At 35.1% G+C, this 12,673-nt stretch overlaps 1 protein-coding gene across 2 annotated transcripts in view; it reads right to left on the bottom strand.

Annotated features, from left to right (window-relative positions):
• The window catches only part of VPS13A (vacuolar protein sorting 13 homolog A), a 247,441-nt gene that overhangs the window by 21,899 nt on the left and 212,869 nt on the right, over nucleotides 1–12,673 (bottom strand). The gene's annotated exons all lie outside the window — the stretch shown is intronic.

Here is a 12,673-nt window from a genome sequence, read left to right as displayed (position 1 = left end):
ATTTTCACCATCTTGTGTAATTAGGTAAGAGGACATCTAAGTGACTTGCTTGGCAAAGGTGCAAAACTGGGCTCAGAAAACTGGATTCTTCACTTCTAATTCCAGTGCATTTCACTATACCAAACATATCATGATGTTTCCTCCTTATGGTATCAGTCATACTTTCCTCATGGTACCTCAAAAAATATCTCTGATATCCTGGATACTGATAGTTGCCGAGGTAGGCTGCTAATTTTTTACAGGTCGACAGTATTCAAATAATTTAGTATCAAAAATCCTATCTTCCTCCATCCCAAACAGATGCTAGGTATACATGGTTCTACTAAAATAATTTGACAGCCTTTAAAATAAAGGAAGAATTAGCAAAATCAGGGTTTAGGAATTATCATGTAGGGCCTTTACATAAAGACGAAGATTTGGCTGAAATATGAAGGAATTAACAATGCCAGTACTTTAGACATGTTAGCCTCATTTATACGCTTAAATGTGAAAGGAAAAACTTTTTTTGCCTTATTCATTAGGAAGTATATATACAACTTACCTATCATCGTTTAAGAATTACTGAAAGAAATAAACAAAAACACAATGGAAACTGCATTCATTATATACAATTGTCAGAATCTATAGGTAATAATTAAAAAATATGTTTACTGGTAAACATGTCCTTTTGCATTTAGAAAAGATGAGTACATAAACCATACTTTATTAGACATACATAAATTCAAACCAAATTAATGATACATTTGGAAACATAAAAAAAGTGGAACTTGAAGGACAGAGCCATGGTAACAGAGACATTTCTAACACTCTCAAATCATCCAAATGTTAGGAAGAAACAGAATCCCTTAACAAAATACTTCTGAGAAATGCAAAATATGAAAAGATTAAAAATAGGAATAAATCACTAAAATAAAAGGCCTTAAGTCCCAAAGAATGTGTTAATCATTAATGGGAAATATATTTAAGAAAATTTGTTAAAGGACAAGAACATGTTGTTCAGCAAAATAAAAAACCCAAATCTAATCAACATCTGACTCATTTGGAAGACAAGTGTTGCAAATAGGTATGAATGAGAGTTTTAAAAATACATAGCAAAAATGGGGGGATTAAAAACATGATATTCGGCCGGCCATGGTGGCTCACGCCTGTAATCCCAGCACTTTGGGAGGCTGAGGCAGGCAGATCCCCTGAGGCCAGGAGTTTGAGACCAGCCTGGCCAACATGGTGAGACCCCGTCTCCACTAAAAATACAAAAAATTAGCTGGGTGTGGTGGCAGGTGCCTGTAATCCCAGCTACTTGGGAGGCTGAGGCAGGGAGAATCATTTGAACCTGGGAGGCAGAGGTTGCAGTGAGCTGAGATCGCACCATTGCACTCCAGCCTGGGCAACAGAGCAAGACTCCATCACAAAAACAAAAAATAAAAAACAAAAAAACATGAAATTCATTCAGATGAAAGATAAAAATGAATACTACCTAGCAAGAAAATATACTAGATAACAAATAAATGGCCTTATAGATTGGTTAATTTGAGGGTTCAGGAGTGGGAAAGAGGAAGCATTTATGAATAGATTCTACTTAAAATGGTAAATACTGCCATTTTAAAACTAAGAAGTAAATAGACAAATTGTTCAAAACAATCTTATCTTTAGAGAAAACTCAGTCAATAAGTATAACTTCCTTAGAGTTATATGATGAATGTTTAGGGATAAAGAAAGTTTTACTAATTCACTTCAAACCTCAGACTTAAGTGCCATGGCCAGGAAAAAGAAGGTATTCAAGCGAGCTTCATAATCAAATATGGTAGAAATTTATGACATCAAAACTTAATGATTTCATATCCTTAAATGAGAATAAATATAAACAAGAATAAAGAACTGACACGTAGCTTACCTTGTGAGGTAAGTTGGTTTTCAGAAAATAAAATCTTATTGATTATATCGTCAAATCTGAAGAGCAACCAGTACTTATTTTATCCCTCATACCTTCATCTTCTCTCATGCTAATATGCTATCTTGACTGTTAGCAAAACCATATGTATAGACTATACTGAAAGCTTAGACAGGGCAGGAAAGCTGAGCATAACCTTTGACATAAAATCAACTGAAAGAAACTACTATATCTTAAGAGATATGAATTGTTGTCATCAACTAGTACCACCAAAAGCCTGGAGAAGGAAAACAACTATGCTCACGAAATAGTTATGTGTACTGACAACAGCAGACCATCAATTAACATACTTAATATATTCTAGAAGGGCCAGAGTGGGTGCATCAAGGGTAATGTAGGTGCACAGTAACAAAAGTCTCACTAAAGCAGTTCAGCAGAACCTCTACTGGATCAACATTTATGGGTCCACCATATTATATATCCCTGGAAGCAGCAGTAACATATCTTTTAAAATACTGTATAATTCAGAGCAGTTCAAATCACTGAGGTTTTACTGTTTCAACTGCTTGCCAATTAGTATGTGGAAAACTGTCATGGTATTTTAACTACTCAATTAACCTTGAAAGGAAAAAAATACTCTTTTTAAAATTCTTAAAATCTCTTCTTTTAAATTCTTAAAATCTATTCTTTTAAATTCTTAAAATCTACTCTTAAATAGAATAGATTCTTTTATCTTGGCAAAGAGGAGAAAAATGAGGAATTTATATAATGATGACTAAGAACTTGCATAAACTGGTATTCATCTGGAATAATAAAAATATAATGAGTTATTATTAGGCACCATGCTAATAATTACTGGCATATCTAATTTTATTATACTCCACTTTATTGTATTTCCCAGATATTGTTTTTATTACAAATTGAAGGTTTATGGAAGCTCTGCATCAAGCAAGTCTACAGGCACCATTTGTCCAGCAGCATGTACTCATTTCTTGTCTCTATGTCACATTTTGGTAATTCTTACAATATTTCAAACTTTTTTATCATGATTGTATCTGTTATGGTGATCTGCGATCACTGATCTTTGATACTCCTATTTTGTAGACCTTTTTGAGGTGCCATAAACTACACCCATAGTGAACTTAATCTATAAATGTGTGTGTTCTGACTGCCCCACCGACTGGACGTTTCCCAAATCCTCTCCCTCTCCTTGAGTCTATTACCTGAGTAACAATATTGAAATTAGGCCAATTAACAGCCCTACAATGACCCTTAGGTGTTCAAGTGAAATGAAGAGTTACATGTCCATCACTTTAAATCAAAAGCTAGAGACGACCAAGCTTAGTGAGAAAGGCATGTCAAAAGCTGAGTTAGGCTGAAAGGTAGTACCTCTTGTACCAAACAGCCAATTTTGAATGCAAAGGGAAAGTTCTTGAAGGGAAGTATTATGAAAGTGTTACTCCAGTGAACACAAGAATTATAAGAAAGCAAAACAGCCTGACTGCTGATATGGAGAAAGTTTTAGTGGTCTGGATAGAAGCTAAACCAGCCACAACATTTCTTCAAGCCAAAGCCTAATCCAGAGCAAGGCCCTAACTCTCTTCAATTATATGAAGGCTGAGAGAGGTGAGGAAACTGCAGAAGAAAAGTTAAAGCTAGCAGAGGTTGGTTCATGAGGTTTAAGGAAATAATTCATCTACGTAACACAAAAAGCACAAGGTGAAGCAGCAAGTGCTGATGAAGTAGCTGCAGCAGGTTATCCAGAAGATCTAGTTAAGATTACTGACGACAGTGGCTTCACTAAACTACAGATTTTCAACATAGATGAGACAGACTTCTATTGAAAGATGCTATCCAGGACTTTCATAGCTAGAGAGGTCAATGCCTGGCTTTAAAGCTTCAAAGGACAGTTGGATTCTCTTTTTAGGGGCTAGTGAAGCTGGTGACTTCATTTTCTTTAGAGACATGGTCTTGCTATGTTGCCCAACCTGGACTCGAACTTCTGGGCTCAAGGGATCCTCTTGCCTCAGCCTCCCAAATAGCTGGGACAACAGGTGGGTGCTACCATGCCTGGTGCAGTTGGTGACTTTAAGTTGAAGCCAATGTTCCATTCCAAAAATCCTAGGGCCCTGGCCAGGTGAGGTGGCTCACGTGTGTAATTCCAGCACTTTGGGAGGCCATGGCGGGTGGATCACTTGAGCCTAAGAGTTCAGGACTAGCTTGGGCAACATGGTGAAACCCCATCTCTACAAAAAAATTTTTAAAAAATTAGCCAGTTGTGGTGGCACATGCCTGTAGTCTCAGCTACTCAAGAGGCTGAGGTGTGAGGATCAACTAAGCCTGGGAGTTTGAGGCTGCAGTGAGCCAAGACCGTATCACTGCACTCCCGCCTGGGAGACAGAGCAAGACTCTATCAAATAAATAAATAAATAAATAAATAAAGTGCCGGGTGTGGTGGCTCATGCCTGTAATCCTAGCACTTTGGGAGGCCGAGGTGGGTGGATCACCTGAGGTCTGGAGATTGTCACCAGGCTGGCCAACATGGTGAAACCCCATCTCTACTAAAGCCCGTGTGGTGGCAGGCGCCTGTAATCCCAGCTACTCAGGAGGCCCAGACAGGAGAACTGCTTGAACCCAGGAGGTGGAGGTTACAGTGAGCCGAGATTGCACTATTGCACTCCACCTGGGCGACAAAGCAAGACTCTGTCTCAAAAGAAAAAGAAAAAGAAAAAAAGAAAAAAAAGAAAAAAATCCTAGGGTCCTTAAGAATTACACTAGAGCTATTCTGCCTATGCTGTATAAATGCAACAACAAAGCCCAGATGACAGCACATTTGTTTACAGCATGGTTTACTGAATATTTTAAGCCCACTGTTGAGAGCTATCACTCAAAAAAGTATTACAGCTCATTGACTATGCACCTTGTCACTCAAGAGCTCTGATGAAGATATACAAGATTAATGTCATTTTCATGCCTGCTAACACAACCATCCATTCCACAGCCCCCATGGATCAAAGAGTAATTTCAACTTCCAAGCCTTAGTATTTAAGAAATACATTTTGTAAGGCTATAGCTGCCACGGGGAGTGATTCTTCTGATGGATCTGGTCAAAGTATATTGAAAACTTATGGAAAGGATTCACTATTCTAGGTGCCATTAAAAACATCTGTGATTCACAAAACAAGGTCAAAATGTCAATAGTAACAGGAGTTTGGAAAAAGTGGATTCCAGCCATCATGGATGACTTTGAGGGTTCAAGACTTCAGTGGAGGAAGTAATTGCAGATATGGTGCAAATAGCAAGGGGATTAGAAGTGCAGCATGAAGAGGTAACTGAATTGTTACAATCTCATGATAAAACTTGAACAAATGAGAAACTGCTTCTTATGGATGAGCAAAGAAAATGGTTTCTTGAGATGGAATCTATTCTCGGGGAAGATTCTATGATTGTTTAAATGACAACAAAGGATTTAGATTATTCCGTAAAAATAACTGATAAAGCAGCAGTAGGGTTTGAGAGGACTGACTCCAATTTTGAAAGAAGTTCTATTGTGGGTAAAATGCTATCAAACAGCATCAAATACTACAGATAAATCTTTCATGAAAGGAAGAGCCAATCAATGTGGCAAACTTCATCTTAAGATATTACCACAGCTACCCCGACCTTCAGGAATCCCTATCCTAATCAGTCAGCAACCATCAACATCAGGCATGCAAAAAGATGGACTCACTGAATGCTTCAGATGATCATCAGGATTTTTTTTTTTTTTAGCAATTATGTATTTTTAAATTAAGGTGTATATATATATATATTTTTAACCACATAATGTTATTGCATACATAATAGCCTACATTGTAAACAATTTTTATATGCACTGGAGAACAAATATATTCAAGTGACTTGCTTTGTTGCCGTATTTGCTTTATTCTGGCGGTCTGGAACTGAACTTGCAATATCTCTGAGCTATGACTGTATATACATTACCTCATTTGTTCTAAACCCAGCACCACCACCAAGATAGGCACTACAATTATCTCTATTTTACAACCTGGAAACTGAGGTCAGATAAGCATAATAAAAAATAATAACTCTAGTAAAAGAAAAAGGCTACAATTGAACTCAGGTTTACTTGGCTCCAGAATCCAGGCCCTTAGCCACAGGGTATTGCTATATCTCAAAAAAATTTTTATTAACAAAATGAATTAGCACAGAAGAACTATATATATTCCAGTAGACTCAGTGGGATCTCATTTTAACAGTTCATTGGTATATGGATTTAGATATCTCACAAACTGTATCATGTCTCTTGCAATGCTTCTAGTTCATGTAATACCTAGGGATCATTATCTCTGTGGAAGATGGGTCATATCTTAGGTGTCTTTGATTCCTAATGTTCTTCAGAGCCTTGCATATAGCAGCTGCACAACAAACAGGAACGAGACTGTGAAGATCTGACATTACAGGGTTGGCCTCTAACGTGGCATGTGTTTTATGCCCCATAAAGCTCACTACAATTATAAGCTCATAAGAGATGAGCAAGAACCTTCAATACTCTCTTCAGGGCTGTAACTCTACTATCTACAAGAGTGTCTGAATACATAATAAACAGAAGTATAACAAAGACTTGTAGAAGAAATGAATACATGGCATTAAATCTTTTCTTTGTATTCATATAAACTATGCTACCAAATAAAGCCAGCAAAAATTCAAATACATATATATCTATGTGAATATAGATATATATATATATGACCATGCATTTTATTCTTTTGGCAACTTATTCCAGAAAGATTAACTTTACATGAAATGTTCAGTCTCCCACATTTGTATTCCAACACTGCATCTTCATAAGATCTCTAACTCAAACTACTTTAGACTTGAAGTATCACAGAAATGTCTAAATGTGTATTTCTTTACAGTGCTTCCATAGGGTTCTTTACAGTGATAAATTTTCACCGAAAAATTACCATTACAATTCATTAGAGTCATCATTAGAAGTGACTAGGATATCAATTTCATTTGAATTTAAAACGAAAGATTCTTAACCGACAAAAACAAACAGAACACCAAAAAACACGGTGCTTCCTTTAATAGATGACATTAAATTTTGTTTTCAGATGAGCGAAGAGGCCTCTAATTTGATTTTGCGTAACTGTTTCATTTGGCAAGTGAATGTATCCTTTCACAGAACATTTGGCCAATAAAAAATAGACTCTTCATAACGTATACTAGTTTTCTAACAATGTTGTTACAGCACCCATGTACACACACACAAATATTTCTGAATGAGCTTTACCAAACTCACCTTATGCTGAGAATCTTTGTGTCTATCCAAGGTAACTAGGGGAAGTTACTAGGTAGAGCTCTATCACATCAGTAGAGAAATCATGAGTTGAGTCCTGTATCAGAATTTAGCAACTGTAGCTTAATTAAGGCTGCAGACCTTCTGGCTAATACTTAGTGCACTTTTAGCTGTATTGACAGATCTTTGGTTAAAAAGATGTAAGACTCAAATTGAACCTACCTGGGCTTAACATTTGAGGATTTCTTTTAATGTTATAATGTATTGAATTTTCTATTACAGTAGCATTTATCCTTTCTTATTTACAAATTTAAGGGATGCAATGATGACAAACTGAAAGATCTAGAAATCAAACTCATCTCACTTAAGTTCCTGAATTAAAAAAAGAGAATTAGGCCAGGTGCAGTGGCTCGTGTCTATAAACCCAGCTACTTGGGAGGCTGAGGTGAGAGGATCACTTGAGCCTAGGTGTTTAAGGCTGCAGTGAGCTATGATTGCACCACTGTACTCCAGCTTGGGCAAGAGTGAGACCTTGTCTCAACAACAAATAACAACAACAGAAAGAGAGGGACAGGCCGGGGGTGGGGTGTTGGGGGCGGTGGGAAATGAATAAATTTTACACTTGAGATGAAAGAAAAAACCTGAACCTCCACGAAGTGGAATCATCGCCACCAGAGGAAGACATAATTTATTTCAAAATCTTATTCAAAAATTATTTTTATATAACACTGGAAGGTTCTAAGTGGGGTTCGTTACTCTATTTTGGACTCTACTGGTCCAAAATATAGTGGTACACACTATTAAATGTTCAATATTTAGGCCTTTGAAAATAATGTGACAAAGTCTCTCCAAGAGATTCCTGCTAAACTAGTAAGATATGATAACTGTATCCAAAAATCCATGGAAATCTTTTCCATGGAATCTGCTTTATTTGAGATGCTAAGAATTCTAATTTGCCTGAATAACACAATTTGGCTCTCTTCAGTGTTCTCATCCCATTCAGAAGTATCCTTCTGGAGAGGAAGAGCTATAAAATGAAGAGTGAAGTCCAATAGCCTTTGTCTCCTAGTTCTTGTCCACTTACTCAAATTTTCAGATGAAGCCAGGAAGTGTCGGCACTACTCTGGTGATCTGCCTGCTATAGTAAGCCCTTCCTTCCAGATTAGTAGTCATTCTCCTCCTGAAGTAAAAGGAAAGACCACGTCGGCTGAAGGCAGTTATCTTCCAATTGCTATTAAGGCAGTGTTTGAAGCTAATTATAAACATCTGTAATTTCTGAAAGAAAAGAAATAAACAAGACACAAAAACAGCCTCCCTTCTGTAACAACTTCCATGATGGCAGTCATAGTATTTCTGTAAAGGATTCAAAGACAACATAGATAAATTCAAAAATACCTGAAATGTTTAAGAACACACTATACTACACCCACAGGACAACTCAGCTGTCAACATTCAGACACAATGAAGGACACAGGAATTTTATACACACACATACCCAGGCATACACATTTTAAAAGATTTATTTAAAGGGAAGAAACATTTTTTAAAAAGTATAGAGTCAAAAGGTAGAAATGTTTAACGAAAAAGAAAAAAGCTTCTACATTAGGTATACAAACAAAAAACCCAGAGCAATGGATCACGTCTGAAATCCCAACACTTTGGGAGGCTGAAGTGGTAGGATCGCTTGAGCTCAGGAGTTCAAGGCCAGCCCGGGCCAGATAGCAAGATCCTGTCTCTACAAAACATTTTTAAAAATTAGCCTGGCATCATGGTGCATGCCTGTAGTCCCAGCTACTTGGGAGGGTGAAGCAGGAGGACTACTTGGGTCCAGAGTTTGAGGATACAGTGAACTTATTCAAGCCACTGCACTCCAGCATGGGGAACAGAGTGAAACTCTTGTCTCCAAAAAAAAAAAAAAAAAAGAGTTCTGCTAGGTCTTTACGTGCTCCATAAATAAAGACTAGGTTTCCAACTGGGGATATTTCTAGGAGCGGTATGCTTTTTTTAATCTTTAGAAGTTAATGCTGCTGCTTATAAAAATATGTAGTAAAACATAAAATAGCAATGTATACTTTTGGGTCATAACCAGGTGAATAAAAAATTTAAAAAGGAAATATACCATAAATGGTGAGGAGAAAGGATATTTTTTTTCTTTTCTATAGTTTCCTGCTTTTCTCTATGAGCATACTTTAATGAAGAAAATAATCTACTTAATGTAGAAAATAACTAATGTTGAAAAATTTCCTATCTTTATAAAATACTAAAGTCAACTGAAAATCAATGTCAGCAAATGGATTCACAGGAAGTTTTTAGTGTTTTCCATGGAAATGCAGGTCTGTAAAATTTTTAATTCATAGAAATGCCAAGTTTTATTGAATATACTCAGAAAACCTTATACTCAGAAAACCTTTGTAGACATAATGTAGTTAACAGATTACTGATAAATGATAATTTATAGAAGAAAAATATAACATGCTCAATTAAGATAAATTGAATATACTTAGCTAAATCTCTGACTATCCTGGTTATGTTTTTAAAAAACAAAAATAATGCCTATAATATTTTCAGTGGTCATATATTTGAGGATCTCTAAGATCCAGAAGAATGGCATAATGCAATTCAGTAAAAATCTTTACAATTTCATTGCTTAAAACATGTGTAAGCAATGAAGAAGATTCATCAAAAGCCAGTTTTATAACATTGTTAAACGTGTGTTTTAAAATTGATATTTGGAGGTAGATTGTTGCTATATATTGGTTGCTATGGAATAACTGCTAAATAATAATACTTATGGAGAATGATAAATATTCTGCCATGTTAAAACAAACCAGACAATAAATCCCTATGAAAATCATAAATTATTCTAATTAGTTCTCTTAACACAGACCTATTTGAAATTGTTTTACTTTCCTTTGATGCAGGACTTTCTGTTTTGTATAATGCTGGCTGTACTGACTGTACTTTATGAATTCACAAATTCATTCACTAATATTAATGATTAACAGCATAAGCATTTTTAATTGATCTCCATTTATTCCAAAGGTGCTGGAATAAATAAAATTAACATTTTCACATATCCATCATAATTATTATTTGAGCTAAATAATGTGTGTACACTTAATGTCACCTGATTTAGATCCATAAGACTCTTTACTATTTTGCAAGGAAATCTCGGAAACAAAAAGCTGAAGTTTGAAGATGCAGTAGAAAATACTCAGTAACAGTTGGGATGGCTGTTTCTGGTCCTTCTCCCACCACCATAAAAAAGCTGATTGCAAAATTTCATTACAAGACTTAAATCAGACAAACTAGTAGCTACTATAGCAGTCATTTATCATCTTGAGACACAGAAACAACAGAGTATTTTTCATATTGAATATTGATGTCTTCGTCATAAGTATGCAATGGCTCCAGCTGTACATTTAAATAACCTGAACTTAAAATCAACATCCAACACTGCATCAGTGATATGTGTTTTGAATAGTTTCAAAAACTAAAATTTATAAAATATTGATTATTTTAAATAAACAAATTAAACATTGACTTCCTTTTCTATAATGCTGAAAACTGGCAATATTATTCTGAATTTACATTTGTTTTATCTATATCCAATGTGAGTACTAATTAATTTCATTTACAGGCTTAGATTATTTATCCATGGTTATGAGTGTCCACAATTACAGATTTTTTACAAATTTTTCTTCCTGCCAGTTTTCAATATGTTACTCAAGTGTCAGGCAGACACAAAGCAAAATAAGGAACCTCTAGGGTAATCACTCCCTTAGGGAAGAGAACCTTCCTTCCCATTTTCTATACATAAGCAATTATCGTGCAGAAATCTGGAACATAAATGAAGTTAAAGCATATGGAAAGGTGTGGCATTACATAATCAATTTTCAAACATAGCTTTCTCACTAGACTTTCCTGTTAGATACCACCATTTTAAAAGTTCTAGCTAATTACAGAGCCACTGATAAACAAAAGAAGAGTTCATCTTATTAAAATCCAAATATAATTTCATTTTCTATATATTTGATAAGAATTAAGTATATTTTTGTCTAGATCCTCTATCTCCATCAAGAGAACAATGGTGTAAAACAAAAGAGCAATTCTGTCTTGAATTTTTCTCTGGTAAAAGCAAAAAAAAAAAAAAAAAAGTTTTTTTTTCAAAACTGGAACACAATTAATACCTTTCCTCAAAGAGGTTTGAAAAGATAATTTCACTGTTTCAGAAAAACCAGGGCAATTACACTGTTAAAGAGCACATTTCATCTCTAAGGGCTAAAAACTGAAGAATGATGAAACTCTAATACCACATGAGCAATGTTTACTAGTTACTAGAATAATATCTAAAATATTTTTACTGTTGAAGATATCTTAAATAAACGTAATCCTACCTCCGATTTTCTTTTCATGAAAACGGTAAATCACTGCTAACCACAACTTTTTTTTCCGATAAATTCTTAAGGAATGAAAGGTTAAGATCATCTTTATGAATCCCATTCCATGAAATTGTCACAGGCCAAACACAGTAAATTTGGGAAATGTCTTGCAAACAAGTTAGTTCCACAGTCTCTTTTACAAAGGCCTTGTGCCTAGCAAAGTTGGAATGTAAGAAGACAATGAAGAAACTTCCAGACTCTTCCTTCCTTAGGTATACACAAAATACAAAACTAGGCAGTATTCTTTCTAGATTTTAGAAGGAGCAGTAAGTTTTGTTTGATTCTGGCCCAGGGTGAGAGAGGAGTGGGTGTGCAACAAATACAAAGTCGGTATCCGATACTAGTAGTGACTATTTTAATGGTCACTATTTTTATTTACTTATTCTAAAAAGATAAAAATACTACAGCGATTAAAACAATAATTGAATTTTTGATGTTTACATAATAGTTTTCAAAAAGAACTTTTTGATGTTTACATATTAGTAAGTTTGTTTTCAAACAAATTTTACATACGTAACCTTGATTTCTATTTGATTTGAATGAATTCTGCATAGGAAGAAATTTCAAAACAGCTGATTTTTTTTCAGTTTTTTTTGCAGTAATCTCAATATTTTCAAATTTAAAGTAGTCACTTTCAAAAAACACAGCGAATGATTTATAGAAATAAAACTTGATAAACCTAAGAATTAGAGGAGACTAAGAAATCATGTGCTGAATCAGTTAAATTAAATTACCAGTTGCTTATACTGAGCTTCCGCTGTAGTAGGTAGCTGGCCTACTACAGCGGAAGCTCAGTATAAGCAACACGATTAGCAGAAGTCTAGATAAATGTTCCTTTGTTGATCCGAAAGCACAGCAGTCATAGGGATTAAACATTCTAACTACCAATGATCATTTACATAGAATTTTTTTAATGTACATCTGATATATTAGAGAAACAGGACAGTTTCATCTATGTTGAAATTTTTTAAAAAACCTTTATTACACAAAACATAAAATAGATTTACTAATGGATCTTTCAGAGATATATGTAACATTTTC

The sequence above is a fragment of the Macaca thibetana genome, chromosome 15 (assembly GCF_024542745.1).
Source record: "Macaca thibetana thibetana isolate TM-01 chromosome 15, ASM2454274v1, whole genome shotgun sequence".
In the NCBI taxonomy this organism is placed as follows: Eukaryota; Metazoa; Chordata; class Mammalia; order Primates; family Cercopithecidae; genus Macaca; species Macaca thibetana.
Note: the sequence above shows the minus strand (reverse complement) of the source record. Positions and strands in the feature narration are given on the sequence as shown.